Source organism: Sarcophilus harrisii, chromosome 1 (genome assembly GCF_902635505.1).
Source record: "Sarcophilus harrisii chromosome 1, mSarHar1.11, whole genome shotgun sequence".
Lineage (NCBI taxonomy): Eukaryota > Metazoa > Chordata > Mammalia > Dasyuromorphia > Dasyuridae > Sarcophilus > Sarcophilus harrisii.
Window position 1 is genome coordinate 318,846,666 of NC_045426.1, and position 22,208 is coordinate 318,868,873.

General features: G+C 35.1%; 1 long non-coding RNA gene across 1 annotated transcript in view; it reads right to left on the bottom strand.

The window, feature by feature from the left end:
- Nucleotides 1-22,208, bottom strand: part of LOC116420462 — a 208,410-nt gene that overhangs the window by 68,723 nt on the left and 117,479 nt on the right. The window contains exon 4 of the long non-coding RNA XR_004230791.1: nt 17,412-17,506. This is a non-coding gene — a long non-coding RNA (uncharacterized LOC116420462). The remainder of the gene's footprint in view (nt 1-17,411; nt 17,507-22,208) is intronic.

Consider the following 22,208-nt stretch of genomic DNA (forward strand, 5'->3'; position numbering starts at 1 on the left):
AAACTCCCATCTATATAAACACCTGGAAACAAAGCCCACGATAATAGTACTAGAAAAAGGAGATCCAGTGCAAACAAACAAACAAACAAAAAAAAACCTGAAGTCATTTCTTCCAATTTTACCTGCTCCCTTCCTATGTCATCAAAGAGAATGGAATCAATCAAAAATATCTTCTAGCAGAGAGAGATGAGAAATTTGAAAATGAATAGGAATCTGGAAATTAAATTAAATAAACACTTGATAAGCACTTAATATGTGCAAGGAACTCTGCTAGATGTTAGGAATTTTTTTTTAATGAAAACAATTCCCGCCCTCAAGGAACTTAAGACAATTGGGGAAGGGTTCCAATGTGTACACAAAAATAATAAAAGATAATTTGAGGAGGGAGAGAATACTAACAATTAGATATCTAGTTTAAATTGGCTCTTTCTAGTCGAAGAGAAAGTGAAATTATAAACAAAAACTAATATACTTTTAAAACTTCCACAAGAATTTGTGAAAATCCAAATTAGACTCCATCAAGGTTTTGGCAAAAAACAAAGCAGCAACAAGACCAACTCTTTCTCAGGCCAAACACAAGGGAAAGAATACAATGGACCTGGAGCTTTTACCCTAATCCCTTTTTGCAACATTCAGAGGACAGAGTAGAGGATAAAGAACCTGCTGTTTTTTTCATTTTCACAAAACCTGGAGAATTTGTGTTTGTTGGGTTATTTTTAGAAAGTTTTAGTTCTCCTTTACAATTCCAATGTCTCCTAACTAGGAAAGATTTTGTAGATATGCCACTAGTAGGACATTTGTTTGGGGGTTGGTTTGGGATACTATTTTCTCTTTCAGTAAAATAAAGTTTTAACCTCCCTTAAACTTTGCCAAGTTTTGCAAAATATTTTCTTTTCCATTTAAACCCTTGTTTTTCAAAGATAATTTAATGTAAATACCATGTTTTTCTAATTAAAGGTTAGTAATGCAAACATTATAGCATTGTGTCTTTTTCTTTTTTTTCTTTTGGAAAAGGTTTCCCAATCTCTCCCATACTGGAAGTGCAGTGAATAGCCAATGAGTCTGATTCCACTTCTAATCATCTGGAAACTTTGACCTGTTTCATTTTCAGCTTTGATTACTTTGTTCCTCATAGGGAGATTAGTACACCTCTCTGCTCTCCAAGGTTCCCTTTCTTAGTGCTGGACTTTGTGAGTTAGTCCTTGTTATTGTTGTTCAGAGATGATCAACTCTTTGTGGAACAGGTCCTTCTGACCTGATAGGCTCATGTTTCAAGGTTGTGTCTTTTATCATTTTAATACTGTCCAGGGGATTTTCCTGGCAAAGATACTGCAGTGGTTTGCCAATTCCTTCTCTAACAGATCACCTTCTGTCAGTATTCTGTACTGTGACCTGTCCATCTTGAGTAACCAATGCAAGGCATAACTCATGCTTTCATTGAGCTATGCAATCTCTTCTACCATGTCAAGGCAATGATCTAAGAGAGGAAGTTAGCTCTACCGCAGCTCAAAACTCTAGAACTCAAGGCATCCACTAGTCTCAGCCTACCAGTAGCAGAGAGCAGCTCTGCACCACCATGGACAGCACATCATTGTTTTAAGATTTTTTCCCATTTCTGGAACTGCCTGGGAATTTCTTTTTAATCCATTCCCATCCCTCCTCAACACACATACACACACACACACACACACACACACACACACATATATACACACACACACCCCTCTAGCAGCTTAGAACTGAAGCTTTTTCCAGAGTCACACTGAATTTGTAACTCCTGAATGGGAAATAAAACTATGAATTTTCAACACTGAATGGAATCTCAAGTTGATAAAACTAATTTCCCCTATTCCTATAAATTATAAATAAATGTATATATTAAGTAATGACATTTTTTAGTGACTACAGAATCCTATTTAATTCTCCATGCACAGTGGGGTACATAGCACAGTATGTGCTATTTAGAAAGAAACGAATACTGTACTGTACTGTACTATAAATCTTAAGAATACATTAAATGTCACAGGCAGAGGAATTTTCTGAGAGATTTAATCATACTTGTTTATCATCAGTGCAGCTTTATCCTAGCTACTGAAAAAAGAAAATGATTATTGGAAAGATATTCCTCTTTTCTTAAAAATAAGAAGCAGCAGTTAAATGCAGGCTGGATGGAGAGAAAATTTCAAAGATTTCCTTGACAATGACAAATTGTCATGTGGAGAGAGAAAGAGAGAGAGAGAGAGAGAGAGAGAGAGAGAGAGAGAGAGAGAGAGAAAGAGAGAGAGAGAGGCGGGGGGGGGGGGATTTTAAGTATAAGATAGGTCATTTAAAAAAGATCTGGGTTTCTCAGTGGACTGTAATTTCAAAATGATTCAACATTGTGATAGGACATCCAAGAAAATTGATATGAACCTTATACTATAGCTAGAGAAGTATAGCATGCAGGACTAGCAATGTGACAGTCCTCCTGTATTTTATCTTCATCACATCATATCTCAGGAAGAACATTGATAAGCTGAAGAACACAGAACAAGGATGATTGTTAAAAGCCTCAAGACCATACCATATGAGGCAGTTAGGTGACACAGTGGCTAGAACATTGGGCCTGGAATCAGGAAGATCTGAATTCAAATCCAAACTGACATTTAGTAGCTGTGTGGCCTTGGGCAAATTACTTAACTTTATAACTATTTCCCCAAGAGTAAAGTGGGGATAAAAATAACACCTACTCCCACCCTAGGTAACTGTGAGAATCAAATGAGATTATATTTATGAAAAAATTGGCACAACAGCTTCCCAGTGCATAGTAGGCGCTTAAAAAATGTTTGTCCATTCCCCTTTACTTCAATCTTCCTACCCATTCTCATAAAAATCCCCTTTAAAGGAGCTGGATTTGTTTAACCTAGAAAAAAATAAGAGACAACTTAAGTAGAGGAATATGATAACTATCTTCAAACTAACTTGAAGGATTGTTGAGGGAAAAGAAATTAGATTTGTTCAGTTTGACTCCCAAGGAAAGAACCAGGAGTTGCAGAGAGAAAAAAACTTTAGATTTGAACATAAGGCAAAAGTAATGTAATATATTATTGAAGCAATGTAAATTAATTATCACAATGGGGTATCTAAAAGAACCCAGAAAACACTTTAGGGATCAAACACTCCACTTACTCTCCAAACACACAGAGATGGCTGCCAAAGACAATATCAGGCTAAAATGCAAACTCATTTATAAAATACTATGAAGAATGATGGATGATGACCAGTATCATCTCATAAAGCACAGAGAAGCAATGGAGGATAAAATCTGTCTAAAGCAAACTGAGCGAAATATCTAACTAAGCAAAGTTATCCCAGAGGATGCAAGGATTAAAACAGAAAGAGAACTGCAATCCAAAGAAAAATGGAAAAGATTTGCAAAAACTATTAGTACAGAGAGTGTTTTCTACATCAAGAATAGTAGAATCACCACACTTGGACCATAACATCAAAGTCCCTGAGGTGCTTATAGAGGAAGCAGAAATAGCATTAAAGAGAGCAGAGATGGAAATAGCCGTCAAACTAGATAAAATATGGAGAGGAAATTCATTCTGCAGGTGATATACTTGTGAAGCCATCGAGGGAGCAATTTACAAGATATTTAAAAGATGGGGGTAAGATATCTAGAATGGGGGGTTGGGGAGGATAATCACAGGCCTTTGAATCTTAAAAAAATGTTGTTGATGAATCTGTGAACCAATATGCCTACCCTACCTCAAATAAATACAGTGTTTAAGAGTCATTATACATGAATTGAAATGGAATAGAAAAAATGCGTTTTAAATACTATGTGTTGAGCACTGTGCTAAGCACTCAGGTTACAGATAGAAAATTGAAGTAGTCACTGTTTCAATTTCCTCTCAAAGGGATCACATTTTGAGGGAGAGAGAAAACACATTAAGGAGGATTTATGTTTAGTTTATGGCAGATGGAAAGGTTCAATAGTACTTGGATAGGGAAAGTAGGAGAGCAAATGGTAAGACCCAGAGGGTCTTAGGAAGTAATAACAGATCATATTGAGCTACCAAAGAGATACTGTTAGAGTGGAATAGATTGGATACCAGGAATATATCCAGCAATGGTAGAGATCTAGGGGTCAGTATTAAATTGGTAAGGGGCATCCTTAACCTTGTGAGAATATGCAGCAGGGCAGGGAGCAATGGGGAACATGGCAGTGGGGTCAGATGAGGGAGATGAGAAGGGGGAAAAGCCATGGCTCCCCTCAGTGGCAGCAGTTGATGCTGGATTCTTTTCTTAGTATCTATTGATAAATTATGGAAGGTGAAGAAGAAAGTCAGAGCTTTCTATATTCTCTGTTGATGGACATGGTTGGTCTCCAGTCAGTCTGGAGGCCATTTCACAAATATTAAAAGATTTGGGGAATGTAAGATCCCATTGTGTTTACTGTTTCTGAATTATAAAGAGGCATTTGACCCAATAGAAGGAAATGCTGCTTCACTGCCCTTTTTGCAAGTTATAGCCTATCCATATATGAAAATCATTCAGGATTCCTTGGAAGATATAAGAGAAATAATCCTGCTGAATGATCCTTTGATAATAAACAATGGGAAAGTCATAAAGAACAGAGATTCAATCAAAATATTCACCACTGGGCCAAAGGGGATCCAATATCGAATCCTAGGGAAAGGGAGATTATCTGTGATTGATATAAAGTCCTCTAAATGCTCCTGTTTGCAAATTATATCTAGTTCTGGCATGTTGCAGTTCTAAAAAGCTTTTTTTGCCAAAAAAAATCTTTATCTCCTGATTGATTATCCCAGTATGCACTGATGCTCTCTCAGATCAGCAGAGCATGACCTCATACCATGAGCTCACCTCCAGAAAAAAGATTCTCATTTCTGATTTTTATGATCTCCATCTTCATGCGGATAAGTGTGATTCCATTTCAGGGGAAGTCTCTCTTTATAAACCACATATTTTACAAAGACTTCAGTTTGGGAGTGGTTTCAAAAAGCCAAATTACAGCAAACTGGAAGTTATATTTAAGGGATTTCATCCACAGAAGTGAGTGAATTCCAAGAGTATTTGCAATGTAACTTACACAGATGTGTAAGTAAGAGAGGTAGAGTGAGAAGTCTTAACACAGAGCATGATATGTCTTGGATAAAATAAGAATTAGGACCTTTAGGGGTAAGTTTGGGCCAGGAATATAACATATCTATCAATTACTTCACTATAGAAAGAGCAAGACCTGGAAATTGCATGTAAAGATTAAATTTTCATTTTCCTACTTTCCAAATAAAGTATGACTCTGACCCAAAGATCAAATATCATCTGTGATTATGGATAGAATACATTGTATGTGTCTATCATAGTAAAAAGGTCATACATATATTTGGGTTATTGTGTCATGCATTCTTAGGACAGTTTCATTTTATTAAAAATGAGAAACAGGACATTTGTTTTGAGTTATCAGAGAATTTTACATCTTGGCAGCTTTATATAGAATTGAATTCTCTCAGAGCAGAGGTTCCTCCCTGGGACACTTTAAGAAGTTACATTAACCATTTCAGGTAAGTTAAGAAAAGAAATTTCAAAAATAAACTGAATAAATATCAGAAAAGAAAAGCATGGGATACCTTGGAAGGTTTTGTACCTAAAATCTAGAAAGTCGTGAATTCCACAGAAAAAGCAATAATCTGTGTCATGATGGATAATAAGTCAGTCACATCAGCAGAGTTCATACAATTCAGGACTGCCCAGAAAAAGAGAAGTAGGAAGATGGAACGTTACTATCCAGTCATGAGTTTGTCACCTACCAAACCCATGAGAACATTAGTTATATTTTGTACATAATGAATAAGCTAGTTTATTGGGTTCTAAGCTAATTCTTAATCAAATAACTTCACTAAACTTGCTATGTTAGTGACAAAAGAGTTAATGCAATTTCCACCATTGACATTCTCCTAGGAACAGAACTGATGGGATAATATGGCCCAAAGTGAAATTTGATGCTGATTCCATCACCAGATGGTTTTTCAAACCTCCAGTGGGAAGAAGAAGGCCTCATTGAGACCCTCCATTCTCAAGGAATTGATATAATTTCCTTCCAGATTGAATGCAAGGGGAATCAGAATCAGAGCTTGAAGAGACCATACTGTTCATCTAATTCAAACTCCTTATTTTATAGATGAGGAAACTGAGGCCCAAAGAGGTGAAATCACATACCTGGTAAGTAAAGTCAGGTTATAAATCCAAGTTCCCTGACTCCAAATCCAATGTTCTCTCTGCTACTTAAACCACTCCCTCCTGATATGTATTATGCAAGATGATGGTCCTTTAACATTGACTTATTCTGTGAATATGGTTTGTCATTTTCTCCCTAAGTTCTTTTTTTTTTCCTGGAATCAAAGTCATGGTCCACTGCTTGTTGGATCTTATCACCAAGTGCCACAGAGTGTAAAGACATTGGCAAGCAAGAGAATGTAGGCAAAAGGATTACCCAATGAAGACAAAAGGCTGAATGTGCAATTTTGGCACCTTTCATCGCATTTTGAACCCCAGTGTGCCCCTTACCATAAATGATTTTCTGTTGGTTCCAGTTCCTGAGTCATTTTTCCATCTTTTCCTCCTTTGAGTTTTGACACAACAGCTGCTCTTTCAGAAAGCCATTCCTTCTATAACCTTGTGCTCACTTGATCCACAGAGGCAGCAAAATTTCACTCACGTGAGTCTAAAATAATCATTCATTCCTTCATTTAACAAATAGCTACTAATGATGTGCCATATGTAATGCACCATGCTAGGCAGTAGGGATACTAAACAAGCAAACAAAAATAACCAAAAGATGGTTCCTGCCCTACTAGAGATGTACAACAGTCTTACAGATAAGCAATCATCTGTTGAGGGAGAGGGCACTAACAATTAAGGGAAATGGGAAAGTCTTCCTGGAGTAGGTGACACTTTAAATCAATCTCTAAAGCAGGGATGGGAATGTCAGACTCTGGATCATATAAGACCCTTGAAATCATTTGCTAAGGCAACCACGGCAATGATGAGCCTAAAGTTAAGTACAACAATGTCCCACTGCTTGAGTTCTATAAGCTGATATTTTTGTATGGCAAATATAATGTCATAAATATCCAAATGGCAGAAAGAAGGTTTCCTTCTGATTTAAAGGAACAAAAGAATTTCAACAATCAAAGATAAAGAGAAAATCTATTGCAGTTGTGAAGGGAATAGAGGCAGAAATGTTAAGAATAGAGGCAGAAAATAGAATTACTAAGGCTGAAGGAGGAAAAGATCTAGACTAGCTTATCAGGAACAGAGAGTGAAAAGTAGTGATGTGAAATAATTCTGCCAGGGATGGTAGAGCCAGCCTAAGAAAATCTTTAAATTCTAACCCAAGTAGTTTGTGTTTTATCTGAAAGGTAATATGGAGCAATTGAAGATTGTTGAGCAGGAGAATGGGATAGCCAGTCAGCATTAGCAAGATTAATCAATCACCTTTGATTTGCTTGGCATTTTAGTAAGTGTCTAATACAAATATCTAATTTCTTTAGTGGTTTGGCAGCTAAGTGGCGCCAATGCATAGTGTGCTGGGCCTGGAATCAGGAAGACTCATATTCCTGAGTTCAAATATGGTCCTGGATACTAACAAGCTGTGTGATCCTGGGCAAGTCATTTAACCCTGTTTGCTTCCATTTCTCATCTGTAAAATAAGCTGGAGAAAGAAATTGCAAACTACTTCAGTATCTTTGCCAAGAAAATCCCAAATGGGGTCACAAAGAGTTGGACACTACTCAAAAATCACTAACATTTTATAGGTTCAGTTAACCTATAAGCAATTATCTTAATAAGACTTCCTTAATTCTTATTTTTACATATAAATGATAGTGGTACAATAATTTAGCTCAAATTTTCCCCAAATGGAGGGATTTTTAATCTTAGCATAAAACAATGTGATTTCTACTTATCAGAAAAATTAACATTCTTTAAAGTCTCAATGGAAGTTGAATTGAGATGGTGATGAGACTTTTGTGAAATGAAGCAGGACCCCCAAAAGACATGAACATTCTGAGCATAGAATGAGTCACAGAAGGATGGGGAGGAGAATATTGTCAACAGACTAGCTTTTCTTGTCTCCCAACTTGGACACAATTCTCATATCTATAGGCATGTTCTGGGACAGAGAGTAGAAGAAAAACTCAGGAGTGAAGGGGAAGAAAATTCCATCTACATTTAGAAAGTATAAAAAAGAAAGAAGGCAAACTATGCAAGAGATATCTCGGTTGGAGATAATAATTCTCAACAACTTAAAGTGTACTTCGAAAGAGGCCATTCTTTGCCTCAATTGTTACCTATTTTTAATAACTGAATGGGTGTTTGGCTCAGTCAAAGTGAGATCAGTTAAAGAACTTTGCTTAAAAAGACCAAGGTCTCCCATTGCTTTCAGGCCTTTCTCCTACTCTCTATCTGGTCACTGGACCCAGAAAGCTATGGAGGGGAAAGTGAGGTGGGTAACCTTGCCCAGTCCTCCCTCATTAAATCCAATTCACTTGTATGTCATAGCATCACCTCCCTGATGTCATAGTCATCTTAAGAACAAAGAACAAACATAGAGAATTTAATATGCAAATTAGGAAAAGTAGACATATGAAAAATAGAAAGTTAATTTTAATATGTACATGTATGCGTATATATATATATATATATATATATATATATATATATACATACATACATAGGCACATTTTAGGTCAACATTGATTTACTATATGGTTATTTTTATCACCATAACCAAGATCTTCTAGCACTTTCCTTAAATCTGGGATTTTGATTCAGATGTTCTAGCTCAGGTCCAACACAAGTAATTTAATACTGTTTACTTGAATTCTTTCTGCATCTTCAATTTAAATCTCTTTTTTTTCTTAATTCTTTCCCTGCCCATTATTATTCCTTATTCTATACTGTTCTTATTCTCTAGGGAATGATGCACCTTAATTAGTTAATATTTATCATATTATTTGCAATCTCTGTATGAAAAGCATAACAGAAGTAAAAAATGGGATTCTTACAAATAATGAGCCAACATTCCTCAGAATTCCCAGAAGATTTAGATCCCCTAGATAATCCTCTTCATTTTCCTTTTATGGATAGAATTTCTTCACATTTACATATCCATTAAAATATATTTGTCTCATCAACTTTAGTCAGAGATAGAATTGGGTATTTGTTTCATTGGTAAATTGGTAAAATTATGGAGCTCAACTTATCATCTTGTCTTCATCATTATCATCGTCAGCATAGCATATTAACATCAGTAAATTAGCTTTTATCAAATAGCTATTATTTACCAGGCACTGAGTTCACAAAGACAAAAATGGAATAGTTCCCTCCCTCAAGGAGCTAATATTCTAAGTGTAGTTCATAATCTTGAACTGGTAATTCTCCAATATTTTCATCCCTCTTACTCCCATCCTTATTTACCTTCTATTATCACCTCCTCTCTCTCTCTCTCTCTCTCTCTCTCTCTCTCTTTCTGCTCTCTCTCTCTGTCTCTCTCTTTCTCCTGTCTCTCTCTCTCTCTCTCTCTCTCTCTGTCTGTCTTTCACACACATGCCCACATTCATGCCCACATGCCCACATATACCTTCATTCTTTCATAAGTTATGCTTATTCTTTTTGTTACTTGTATTGCTTTCAAGTAGGTGGAAAGGGGAAGAAGGTATAAAAGCTAGAAAAAGATGACAGTATGGAGAGAAGACAAGTCCAAGTACAACATACACTTTAAAAATTGTCTCCAAGCTTCCTAGCTGTCATAAATCCTAAGATGATTTGGTAGGAAGTTGGGGTTTAAGTGTGAAAAAATGAGAAGGTATATAGGCTGAAGCAAGAGAAAAACACAAGCAAATTGGCTTGGGAACGTTGGCACCTAAGGCAGCCCAAATCAGGTTCATGGATAGTAGTGAGAATATAGGGAGGAATGAGTAACAGAAAGGGATGGTTCTAGGGAGCAAGCAACTCATCGAGAGTGAAATTGGACAGGAAGCTTACTAATGGTTTTGACATCCTAGGACAAAGCCTTAATTACTCCTCTTAAGTTTTATTTCAGAAATACTTGGGAATAACCCAGAAAGGAATAGCAAAAAGAAATATAGTAGTAATAGAGAATGGGGAGAAGGCAAGAGTGTCCATACAGCTTGAAACTTGAGGTAGAAAGAAACTAGACTAGAAAAGGAGAAAGATAGTTGGTGGCAAGAGCCAAGGCACTCATCTTAGAGGAGGCTAAGTGGTGCAGTTAATAGAGCCTTGAACCTGGAGTCAAGAAGACCTGAGCTTAGATCCAACCTCAGACTCTTTTCAGCTCTGTGATCCCAGGTAAGTCACTAACCTTGGAGATACCATCTTCTCAACTGTAAAATAGGGACCCAGGGTTGTTGGAAGGATCAAATAAGACAACTTTACAAACTATTTAGCACAATTCCCTGTACATGGTAGATTATTAATAAGTACTCATTTCCTTCCTTCCTTAAATAATTTTTGTAGCACTTTGAAACCTTTCAGTATGTCTCTCTGAAGTCTTCAACTCTCATTGGAGGAATACAACATAATTCCCTAGAAGCATAAATGGGTAGTATTTTTGAAAGCTCTAACCCTTTTTTAGACAAAGGTTGAGGATGTTTGGGGCTGTAAGCAATAGAGAAAAAGTGGCACTTCTCCCTCGGTGATTAACCAGAGTTTTATAGGCAGGACTATGCTGTAAGTATATTGTTACTGTAGTTAGGATTTCATTAGTCTTTCTGATAAATAATGCAATATCTTTAATGATGCATTTCCTCTTTTTAAAAAGAACACATTAGAAGTAGTGTTTCATAAAGTAAGGAAGAACAATGCCCTCTTTTGTCTTTATTATTTTTAAATTAATTTATTATGTTTTAAAAAGTGAAAAGCACTTTCTGAGGGGGGAAAAAAGGAAAAGGTGAACTTGTTGTTTAAAAGGCAGAATGTAGGTCAGATAACAGCAGGAAGACCCCACCTTCCTAAATCCAGTACAAGCCAGATCACGAAAGTAAAGTGGTGCCACCAAATTAAAACACTCCATAATAAGAAAATCTGATTTAATGTCATCATTATTTTTCCATTAAATCTGAATACCGTCTAATGCATGGCTGTTATTTTAAACCTACCACACTAATGCAAATTCGACATCACTTGTAAATCAAGCCCAGAAATTCTATCAGTTGTCATTACTGATATTGACAATCAAGCCAGCTGGTCCCCCATGGGGCAGCTCAACCCTCAACCACCACTCTAGCTCTTGAAAAAGAAAAAATTGTGTCGAGATCTAGGATGGGAAGTAGCTTCCTTAAACATAAAATTCTCGAATTAGTGACAATATGGTTCAGGGAAAAGAAAGGTTGGAATTTAAGGATCTGGATTAGGTTCTTGGGCTGACTGTATACTAGTTGTGTGACTTTGGATCAGTCACTTAAACTCTCTGGAACTCAGTTGAACTAAGATTCTTTCTAAATCTAAAAAAGATTTTCCTAAGTATACACATAAGTGGAGGGGTAGGGTGGGATGGGGAAACATAGCAAAAAGGAAAGGCCACTAATCCATACCTCCTAATTATTTTAATAGATGGCATCCTTCTATAAATAAGCCAACTACCAAACAATCAATTTTATGTCATGTTTTATATGCCTAGCACTATAATAGATATTCTAGGAATTTTATTTTATCTTTTTAAACATAATTCATAGTTCTTGTCCATAGGGAACTTACATTCTATCATGTAATTAATCGGTTCTACTGAAGACATCTTTTAGTTACTATCATAAATCTGGCTTTAAGAAAAAAAAAAGCTTCTTTCTAACTTAGGTTAATCTAATACCTGTTGGCATGAATTGAACAGACATGTTTCAATTAAAGAATCCATCTGCGGAGTCATTTCTATTGCCATCTGCTTATACAAATGCTATTGATTCTTCCAACTAAGTTCTAACCTTCTCCAAGAAACCATCTACAACTACTGCAGATCCCATTTATTTCCCCTTCTGAGGGGTCTTTGAAGTCTCCCTTAAAGCTAGTAACAGTTTATTTTTCCTTTTATTTTATTTTTAATAGTATTTTATTTTTTCCAAATAAATGCAAAGATAACTTTCAACATTCATCTTCGCAAAATTTTGTGGGCTAAATTTTTCTCCCTTTCTTCCTCTCTCTCTTCCCCAAAACAACAAGCAATTTGACATGGGTTAAACATGTGCAATTCTTCTAAATATATTTCCATATTTGTTGTACACACAAAGAAAATAAAATAGAGAAAAAAAAGACAAGCAAACCAATAACAGCATCAAAAAAAGGTGAAAATACTTGGATCCATATTCACTCTCCACAATTCTCTCTCTGGATGTGTTATGGCAGTTTCCATCACAACTCTATTGGAATTGAAGTGATCACCTCATTGTTGAAAAGACCCAAGGCTATCACAGTTGATCATCACTTAATTTTGTTGTAACTGTGTGCTTATGTTCTCTTGGTTCTGCTCATTTCACACAGCATCAGTTCATATAAGCCTTTTCAGGCTTTTCTTAAATCAACCTGCTCAACCTTTCTTACAGAATAATAATATTCTATTCCATTCATATACCATAACTTATTTAGCCATTTCCCAACTAATAGACATCCACTCAATTTCCAGTTCCTTGCCACTACAAAAAGAGTCAGTAACAGTTTGGCAATACAACAAATAATCATTTTTCAATTGTTTCATATACTTTTGTCTGATTTCCCAAGAAAGAAGATATATTCTTCATGGTACCTATATTCCTTTCTTGTAATTCTCATAGCATTAAGAATATAGCAGGATTCCAATAAATATTAATTGATTTTTATTCAAAGATCCAATGGAAAGACTTAAGTCAGATTTAGTTATGAACATAAGAAATATTGCTAACTTTTAGTCTTACAGTAATTTTTTCAATGGAATCAAATGATGTTTTTCAAAGTCCATACTTTTTTAGATTAAACATATGCAGTTTTTCTAAGCATATTTCCATATTCATCATTCTGCACAAGAAAAAAAAAGATTGAAAGGGAAAAACATGAGAAAGAAAAAAAAACAAGCAAATAAGAAGCAACTACAAAAAAAGGAGAAAATACTATGCTTTGATCCACATTCAGTTTTCATAGTTCTCTTTTTAGATATAGGTGACACTTTCCATCCCAAATCTATTGGAACTGATTTAAATCACCTCATTGTTGAAAAGAGTCAAGTCCATTACAATTGATCATCATATTATCTTGTTTCTGTGCATAATGTTCTATTGGTTTTGCTCATTTCACTCAGTATCAGTTGATGTAAATTCAAAGTCCTTACTTAATTTGCTCTCTACTCAATGTCAGAGTTTCTTCATAAACAAATTTTAGCAAGTTGCAGTAGAAAAGAAGAAGGTAGATGATTAGCTAGTCCTCTTTCCCACCCTCTGGCTCATAACAGCTTTCTTCTCAAAAGAGAATGTAATAACTATCATACATATATGCCTGGTCTGTATCACAGTTGGATTTCTCATTGCAAATTAAATGCTTTAGCAACCTGAATTACCAGGCATTCTTCTGCAATTCTCCAATATGAACCAAACAGTCTTCATCTCCTGGGTAAATCACTAAAGCCATATTCTTGAGTCTGCAGAATAATAAATCTCTCTCCTCTCTCTCTCTCTCTCTCTCTCTCTCTCTCTCTCTCTGCGTTTGTCTCTGTCTCTGTCTCTCTGTGTCTTTTCAAACTCTGTGTGTATGTGTTTATTTCATTTTCTCATTTTCTCTCTCTCTTCTCTCTGTTTCTGTCTGTCTCTCTGTCTCTCTCCCTCTCTCTCTCCTTTCCTCACCATCTCTGTCTTTCCACCCCTTGCCCCATCTTCTCTGTCTTTCTTGTTTCTTTCTTTAATTTCAACATCCTTTTTTATGACAATATGTTACCCTTGGGGGGCTTGCAAAAAGGTGCTGAAAAGACAGAATTAGAATTTTTGATTCTACAAGACATCTGAGCTGATATAATATATTCTTTAAATATAGAAATGTTTAAACCACTCAAAATATATCTAAAATCTAAGTTCTTTAGGAATCAAGATTTCATACCTCCCTAAATAGTCAAATCCATTATTTAATTGTACTTTCTCATTATGTGACCCAGAATAAACCTTAATCTGTCTTATTGATGTTGTATACAAGCAGTACACCTCAGAGAACCGAGGGTCCACTATTAGAAAAGAGAACATATGTTTTAGACAACAGATGCTGAGTAAGGCATATATTCTCAGATATGGAGATTATGTTGATTTTCTTTGCTTGACTGTGTTTTGTTATAACAAAGGATTGAGAAGAGGTCACTGGAAAGTGAGGGAAAGTGAAATGCTTAAAAACATTAATAAATCATTTTCAAGGCAATTAGATCAGATGATGTGTTACCAAAAATAAGTGGTTAGATCAAAAACATGAATGTGAACTAGATTTTACAAATTTTTTAAAAATCATGAAAAATCTGACAATTTTTGTAGACATAAAACATATTAAAAGCATATATAAATGGCCAAAGCCATTTATATAAACACCTCGTTATTCAGAGTGACCTTTGCAATGTCAATGAAATGTACTTTGTTTATTTCAGTAGCATAACTAGTCAATGAAAATAAAGTCAACATCTTATCCATTTCTAATCCCTTCTTAAAGTTTAAATTCCTAAAGAATCTGAATCTAACCTTCTCCAGATGATATCTGATCACAGATAATTCTCTTTATAATTATATCCATTCTGACAACTACCATCAGTAAAGTCAGTCAACAAGCATTTATCAAATACTAACTATGGGCTTCAAAGCTGGGGATACAAAAAAAAGGCAAAAAATGGCCCCTGCTTTCAAAGAGTTTACATTACCCAGGAGGAGGTATTGTGTAGGTAGATAGATAGATATGATTTAAAGAGAATAGACAGGGGGTAAGCAAAGAGCGGAAGGAAATAGTAACAAAGCAGGTCTGGAAAAACCTTGAGGAAGAAGGTGGGACTTGATCTCATTTTTTATTTTATTAATGGCTTTTTTTCTGATTATACATGTATATTAACTTTTTAAAATACACTAAAAGTATGGACTTTGAAAAACATCATTTGATTCCATTGAAAAAATTACTATAAGACTAAAAGTTAGCAATATTTCTTATGTTCATAACCTAAATCTGACTTAAGTCTTTCCATTGGATCTTTAAATAAAAATCAATTAATATTTATTGGAATATTTGCCATGACTACTTGCCATGATCTATATGGATCATGTTGGGAGATAAAGATCAAAACAAAGGGTAAAACCATAAAAGAGGAAAAAATAACAAAAAAAGAAGCATATATTGATTTACATTCAATCCCCAAATTCTCTTTCTGGATGCAGATGGCTTCTTCTATCCAAAGTTTATTGGGATTGCCTTGAATTGAGCTCATTTTTGAAAGAAGCAAGGGGAACCAGAGAAGGGATATTGAATGCAAAGAGAGCAAAATTGGAAATGGAATGTCCTATTTGAGAACCTGAAAGTAGACTACTGTAGTTGGATCTAGCAATGTGCTCATTTCCTCTACCAGTACAAATCTATATTTCATTTGTAATTTGGAGCACTGAGAAATGCCTTACCCACAGCCAAAATGTTATTGGAGACAAGATTTGAATCTGACTTTCCTTGACTCTAAAGGCAAGAGCACAAACCAAAATGCCAGTTTGCCTCTTAAGATAATATCTATAGAGTTTAAATTAATGATTTATTAATGCAAGGACATTCTTTTCATTTCTCTACTTACTAAAAGAATTTAATGAATTGTTATATACACCAAAACTATTTACACAGAAGGCAAATTATTTACCAAGGACAATGTGAAATCTGCTGCTCCAGCATTTTTAAGGGTCAAGTCTTGGCAATCCAACTAGAACAATCTTATTCATCATATTGTAAGAGGCATGATAAAAAATTTAAATTTACATATATATATATATGTATATATATCTCCAAATAGTGGAAAACTATGGCAGAACCATCCTGTGTCACTGTGTTCCTCCACCTCTAACCCCCCCCACATATGTTCATAATCTTTTTATAGAAGAGAAATCTGGTTTTTAAAAAAAGCCATCAAGGGCAACCTTAAATAGGAAGGGAGTGAGATGAGTTGTATCAAAAGGGGAATAAGAATATATAAGGAAAGACTGGGGTGGGAAGAAATGTTGACTTGATAATATGTATATAAGCCTTAAATTTTTTAAAAGTATGATTTGATGTTTTTCCTCATTTTTTAGCCCAGCTGTCTGCTGAGCAATTCTAAGTATCCAGGCTGGACTAACGAGAGAAAATATTTGCTGTGGTTATATTTAAGGAAGCAGGCAGCCTGGCATAGTGCTTTCTCTGCCTCTTTATAACTTAACTATTTCCACGTAAGAGAATTATTATTCCATATAATTTGCAAGGAGATTTGAAGCTATACCACATTTTTTCCCCAACTGTCCAAATCCCATCTGAGAAATGCATTCCTTTATATACATAATATAGGCAGTATATATTTTTAAAAATTCTTTTTTACTCCTATTAGATAACAAAATGTTCATCTATAATAGAAGCAATATCTTACATCCTTTGACAATTTGATATAAATCTCTTCCTTCTGGCTCCCATATTTTCTGTCCTTTTTTATCATGACAATTCTTCCTATAAAAAGGCCCTTAAAAAGAGAGTGAATTTTACATTAAATTAAAGAAAGAGGGACAGCTTGCATCTATAATAATCTGAGAGGAGGCCCTAAGCTGGTATCACTTGGATTCAGGGCCCACTTCAAATACATATTGACTGTATAGCCATAGACAAATTATTTGACCTTTCAGTGCTATAGATAATTATGACTATAAATTGAAACATCTTATACCAGTGAAATCACAGGTTCAGTTTTTTTAAAGTACTTTAAGGAAACACAAGCTTTGACTTGTTGAAATTATACTGGAAAACATCAGAGGAAAACTAAAAGAGATTTCCAGATTTTATTTGTATACATGGATGGAATGTCCAGGATAGCCACATGGAAGATTTCAACTTTTTTCTGAAACGCACAGCTCAGCCACAAGAAGTTTGACCTCAACCCTCTTTGCCTTGAACTCTTCAAAGAAAATTCAGCTATGCAATTCCAATAGGAAGACAAATGAACTAATATTTAGTGCACTGAGCTATGGCAGGAGTCCTGGACACCTCTCCCAACAATGACGGTGATTTGTGGGGTGATATTATAAAGGTCACAACCTCTCAAAGCTTCGGTTTCCCCAAACTAAAATTTAAAAAAAGAATTCAGGAAGCAAAAAATAACCATATTTATTTAGAAGATGTTCAGAGCTTACCTGATGAAAGGATAGTTAGGGTATAAGGATCAGAGGCAACACTTCAAGGCAGTATCCTCTGGGATCCATTTCTCACTTGGGAAAGTCACATACACCTGCCAAGATTTGTAAATTTTCAGACTCAGCGTTGTCAAAGCTCGCATTCTTAAGCCACTTGAGTTACTATTGGCTACTTCTCTGGAAGGTGTCAATATCATGCTCACTATTCAGATGGAAACATTTAAAAGCTCATGAAAGTAGAAATTAGTGATAAAACAATCCCAAAGTCAGAATTGTAATTTTTTCTTGATATTTTTTAAAAAGCAAGTAATTTTTTTTAAAGTGACATTTGACCAAAGTTTATGATGTGGGAAAAGGACACAAAATTAGCAATTCTTTGTACCAAAATGACCTTCCCATAACACATACACAAAAGAAAGCAATTCATAATATGATAGAGTAGAAAGAACAGTGGATATAAAGGTCAGAGGACTGGGTTTAAATCTTAACTGTAGTTTTCTGACTACTTGATCTTAGCCAAGTTATGTAATTTCCCTGATCCTCATCTGTAAAATAAAGGGATTACATAACTTCAAAGCTCCCTTTCAACTCTAAATCTATGATCCAATAAACTACAAAGTGTTCAAATTAAGTAAGAAAAGAACTAAAAGAAACAGATTGTAGACAAAGCCAGAAGGAGCCTCAGAAACTATATATCTGTGAGGACAACCATCTCGTTTTATAGATGAGAAAGCTGGTACTTGAATGTCTTAGCTCAAGATAACGAGATAGTAAATGGTCAAGTTAGACTTTGAACCCAGACCCAGACCTGTGCTCTTTCCACTGTATTGTCTTTCCAAATAATCCAGGATGAAGAAACATTGGATTTCATCTTGCCCAATCCCTTCATTTTATGGATGAAAAAACTGAAGCCTAGAGAAGAATTGTTTGTCGCATAAAGTTATGTAGAGGGAAAAAAATAATTTGAACCCAAGCTGCTCCATTTACTAAACTAAGTTGCCCATACCAATACATGACAAATGGCACTGAATCTAATTTTTGTAATAAATTTCCCTCTTCCCTTCCCCTTAGCTAAGTTGTATTTTACATTTTTTTACCCTCTGAAGGAGATGCTAATGAATAATAAGAAGCCTAAAAAGCAATTAGTAAGAGGGAGGAGTTTCAGAGAGTGGAATTGAATGCTCTCCTATCTCAATCAATGTTTTGTTTATTGTTTAATCAATTAGTTATGTTCTACTCTTCATGACTCGATTTGAAGTTTTCTTGGCAAAGATGCTGGAGTGGTTAGCCATTTCCTTCTCCAGCTCATTTTACAAATGTGGTAACTAAGGTAAACAAAGTTAAGTGATTTGCCCAAGGTCACACAGCTAATAAGGCCTAAGATTGGATTTGATCCTCCTAACTCCAGCTTGTGCCCCCTACCTGCCCTATCTGAAACATTAATTAGCTTCTGAATATGGAGAATCAGTCCACAAAATGAAGTATTGGGCAGAAAGCATGGCATTTTTATATTCTAAACAAGATTTGAAAATTATTAATGTCTGTTAAAGATTTTGAGCTTTCATTAAAACTAGTATTTCATCAGTCAACAAACATTTTAAGGAGCAAACAGTGTGCTAAGGGTGAGGATAGAAAAAAGGCCAAACCCAGTCCCTGCTCTTGGGAGCTCACAGACTAAAAGGGGAGACATGATTAAAAGAAGTGGGTACAAACATGAGACATACATTCACAGCTATGAACAGCAGATTTTCCCATCTTTTAAAATATTTGCATTTGACTTCCCTCCCTTCTTTGTAAGATGGGGGATTATACAATTTCAGATTTGGCTGATGTGTTTGTTAATATTGCTAAATTCTGTCTCTGTCTCTGTCTCTCTGTGTCTCTGTTTCTCTCTTTGTGTCTCTCTGTCTCTGACTCTGTCTCTCTCTGTGTGTCCCTGTCTGTCTCTGTGTCTCTGTTTCTCTCTCTCTATCTGTCTTTCTCACTGTCTGTCTCTTCTTTCTCTGTCTCTGTCTCTTTTGCTTCTTCTCTCTTTAAAATTATCAAAATTATTAAATTATTTGTTATAAAGCAAGGCTCTCTAGGTGGCAGTATGAGGAGAGATATATTGAGAAATTTTGATGTTAAAAACATGTTATTAATAAATTGAAAAATGCATATTTGTGGATAGTAATACTTAAAAGTGACTCCCTTCTTTGCCTGTATTCTGTATATTCTTTGCACTATATCACCATTGCCAATCTTTATTTCATGTTACACCCTACCTTTTTACGCCCAGTCTCAGCTCTGGTTATTATTTTCTGAATAGCTGCAAATCAGTTGTAGGTATATAATTTCTGAAGTAGAGGGAAGCTCTAGTCATAATTTTAGTAGTCTGTCCACTCTTGGCAGCAGAGCTCAGCACATAAATTTTTTCTCTACTAATGGGCCCTCCTCCTAAGCTACTACAATGAAGTTAGTGGCTAAAAATTGGCCTGGAATAGCTCATCAGAGAAGCATCTGAACAAAGTTCAAAAGAACAGATAAACCTTTCCCACAGTACTAGAATAGTAGCACACTTTCAATTGCCCAGGGAATTAATGAGGACAAATATCTGCTATTCAAATATCTACTAGATGGTACGAAGGACAGAGTGGTAAGCCTGAAGTTAGGAAGACCTGAGTTCAAATATGACCACGGACACTTACTAGCTGTGTGATTCTGGGCAAGTCATTTAACCCTGTTTGCCTCAGTTTCCTCATCTGTAAAATGAACTGGAGAAGGAAATGTCAAAACACTTCATTATCTGTGCCAAGAAAACCCCAACATGGGGCCATGAAGAGCTGGACATGACTAAAATGTCTGAACTACAACAAAAATTCCTAATCTACTTGGACATTGTGGAAACCACTATAGGTGCAGTATAGCTGTATCATGGCATCAACCATGAACTTTTAGCATGTGTGGGTAAAAATGAAAGTATTTTTCAGTATGCCAGGAAAGATGGCACCAGCAAATGATACTACCTTGGAAGATGGGGAAAATAAAAATAAACTAATGAAATCATGATGTAATATAATTATAGAATCATAGTTTGTCACTTGTAAAGTAAGTATTTAATCAATAAATGCTGATTTTACAGTATTGGTCCAGATGAGTGATCTGATCACTTAAATGTTTTCCCGTGTGGAAATGCCCTCCACCTAAGCAGATCAATAATTTGTCTGTTATTAATAGTCTGAGAGAACTACATGGGGCATTAAGAAGTTAAGGAATTTGCCAGGAGCGCATCAGAGGCAAAACTTAAAATTAGTTCTTCTTGACTCCAAGGCCATTTCTCTATCTACTACATCATATTGTCTCTCATTAACTTTATACAAGATGATCCCTAAGTCTTTTTTTAATGTTTCATTAGACTTTGTTTTCAAACATTTCCCAATTACATTTTTATATTTTTTTAGTTTATACATGCACATTCATTTTTTACATATTTCTGTATGAGTCATGTTGGGAGAGAAAAGTCAAGAAAATAGTATATTTTGATCTGCATTCAGTCTCCATGGTTCTCTCTCTGGATGCAGATGACATTTACCAAAGTTTATTGGGATTGCCTTGGATCATTGAATTTCCGAAAAGAACAAAGATGCTTCGCTCAGCATTAGTTCATGTAGTCTTTCCATCATTTTCTGAAATCAGCCTGTTCATCATTTCATATAGAGCAACAATATTCCATTATTTTCATAATACTGTAACTTTATTAACCATTCCCCAATTGATGGATATCCACTCACTTTTTAATTCTTTGCCACCACAAAAAGAGCTGCTACAAACGTTTTTGTACGTGTGGATCTTTTTCTTTTTCTATAATCTTTTTGGGATTATAGATACAATAGAGACACTATTGCATCAAAAGATATACACAATTTTATAGTCCTTTGGGCATGGTTTTAAATTCAGAATGGTTGGATGAGTTCATAACTCCAGCAACAATGCTTTCTTCTCCTGGTTTTCCCATATCCCCTCCAATATTTATCATTATCTTTTCCTGTCATCTTAGCCACACTGATAGATGGGAGGTGATACCCCAGAGCTGTTTTAATTTACATTTCTCTTATCAATAATGGTTCAGAGCATTTTTACACTGTAGATGGCTTTAATTTCTTCCTCTGAAATTTGTCTATTCATATCTTTTGACCATTTATCAACTGGAAAATGTCCTCAAAGTTTTAGTGAATTTTTAAGTGTTAATAACTTAAGATGTAGAAATGCTACAAACTCAATTTTGGAAGGTTCTTTAAATTTTATAAATAGTAATATTCTTCCTATTAAAACTCAAACAAAAATCTCTCTCTTGGCTTCCTATCACTCTACTCAGTTTTCAAATTTTGTAGAACTTTTCATCAGCAGCTGCTTGGTGACATAAAAGATTGCATTTTTTTCAATCTTAGCCTAAAATAAACCAAAGAACAAAGTTTTGATGCATATGTGATCATTTTGACTTGTCCCATAAGAAAAAAAAAAGTTTAATGGAAAGTGATCAGGGGACAAAGGTAGACAAACAAAAGGATCCCCTCTCTTTATAAAATGGCCTTATCTAGAACCTGACTTATACAATTTCCTATCTCGCTAAAATTAGAAATATATTATTCAAAATTCACAAACTAAATAAGTGTAAGTTAAATTTAAATATCTAGACTTTTAAGTGAACTTTTTATGATTATGTGTCATTTGTACCTCAATTCATCAATAATTAAAACAGCAGCATGGTTTTTGGGACAACTTATATAGGGATAGTGCTAGGGGACTAGTCCCATGATT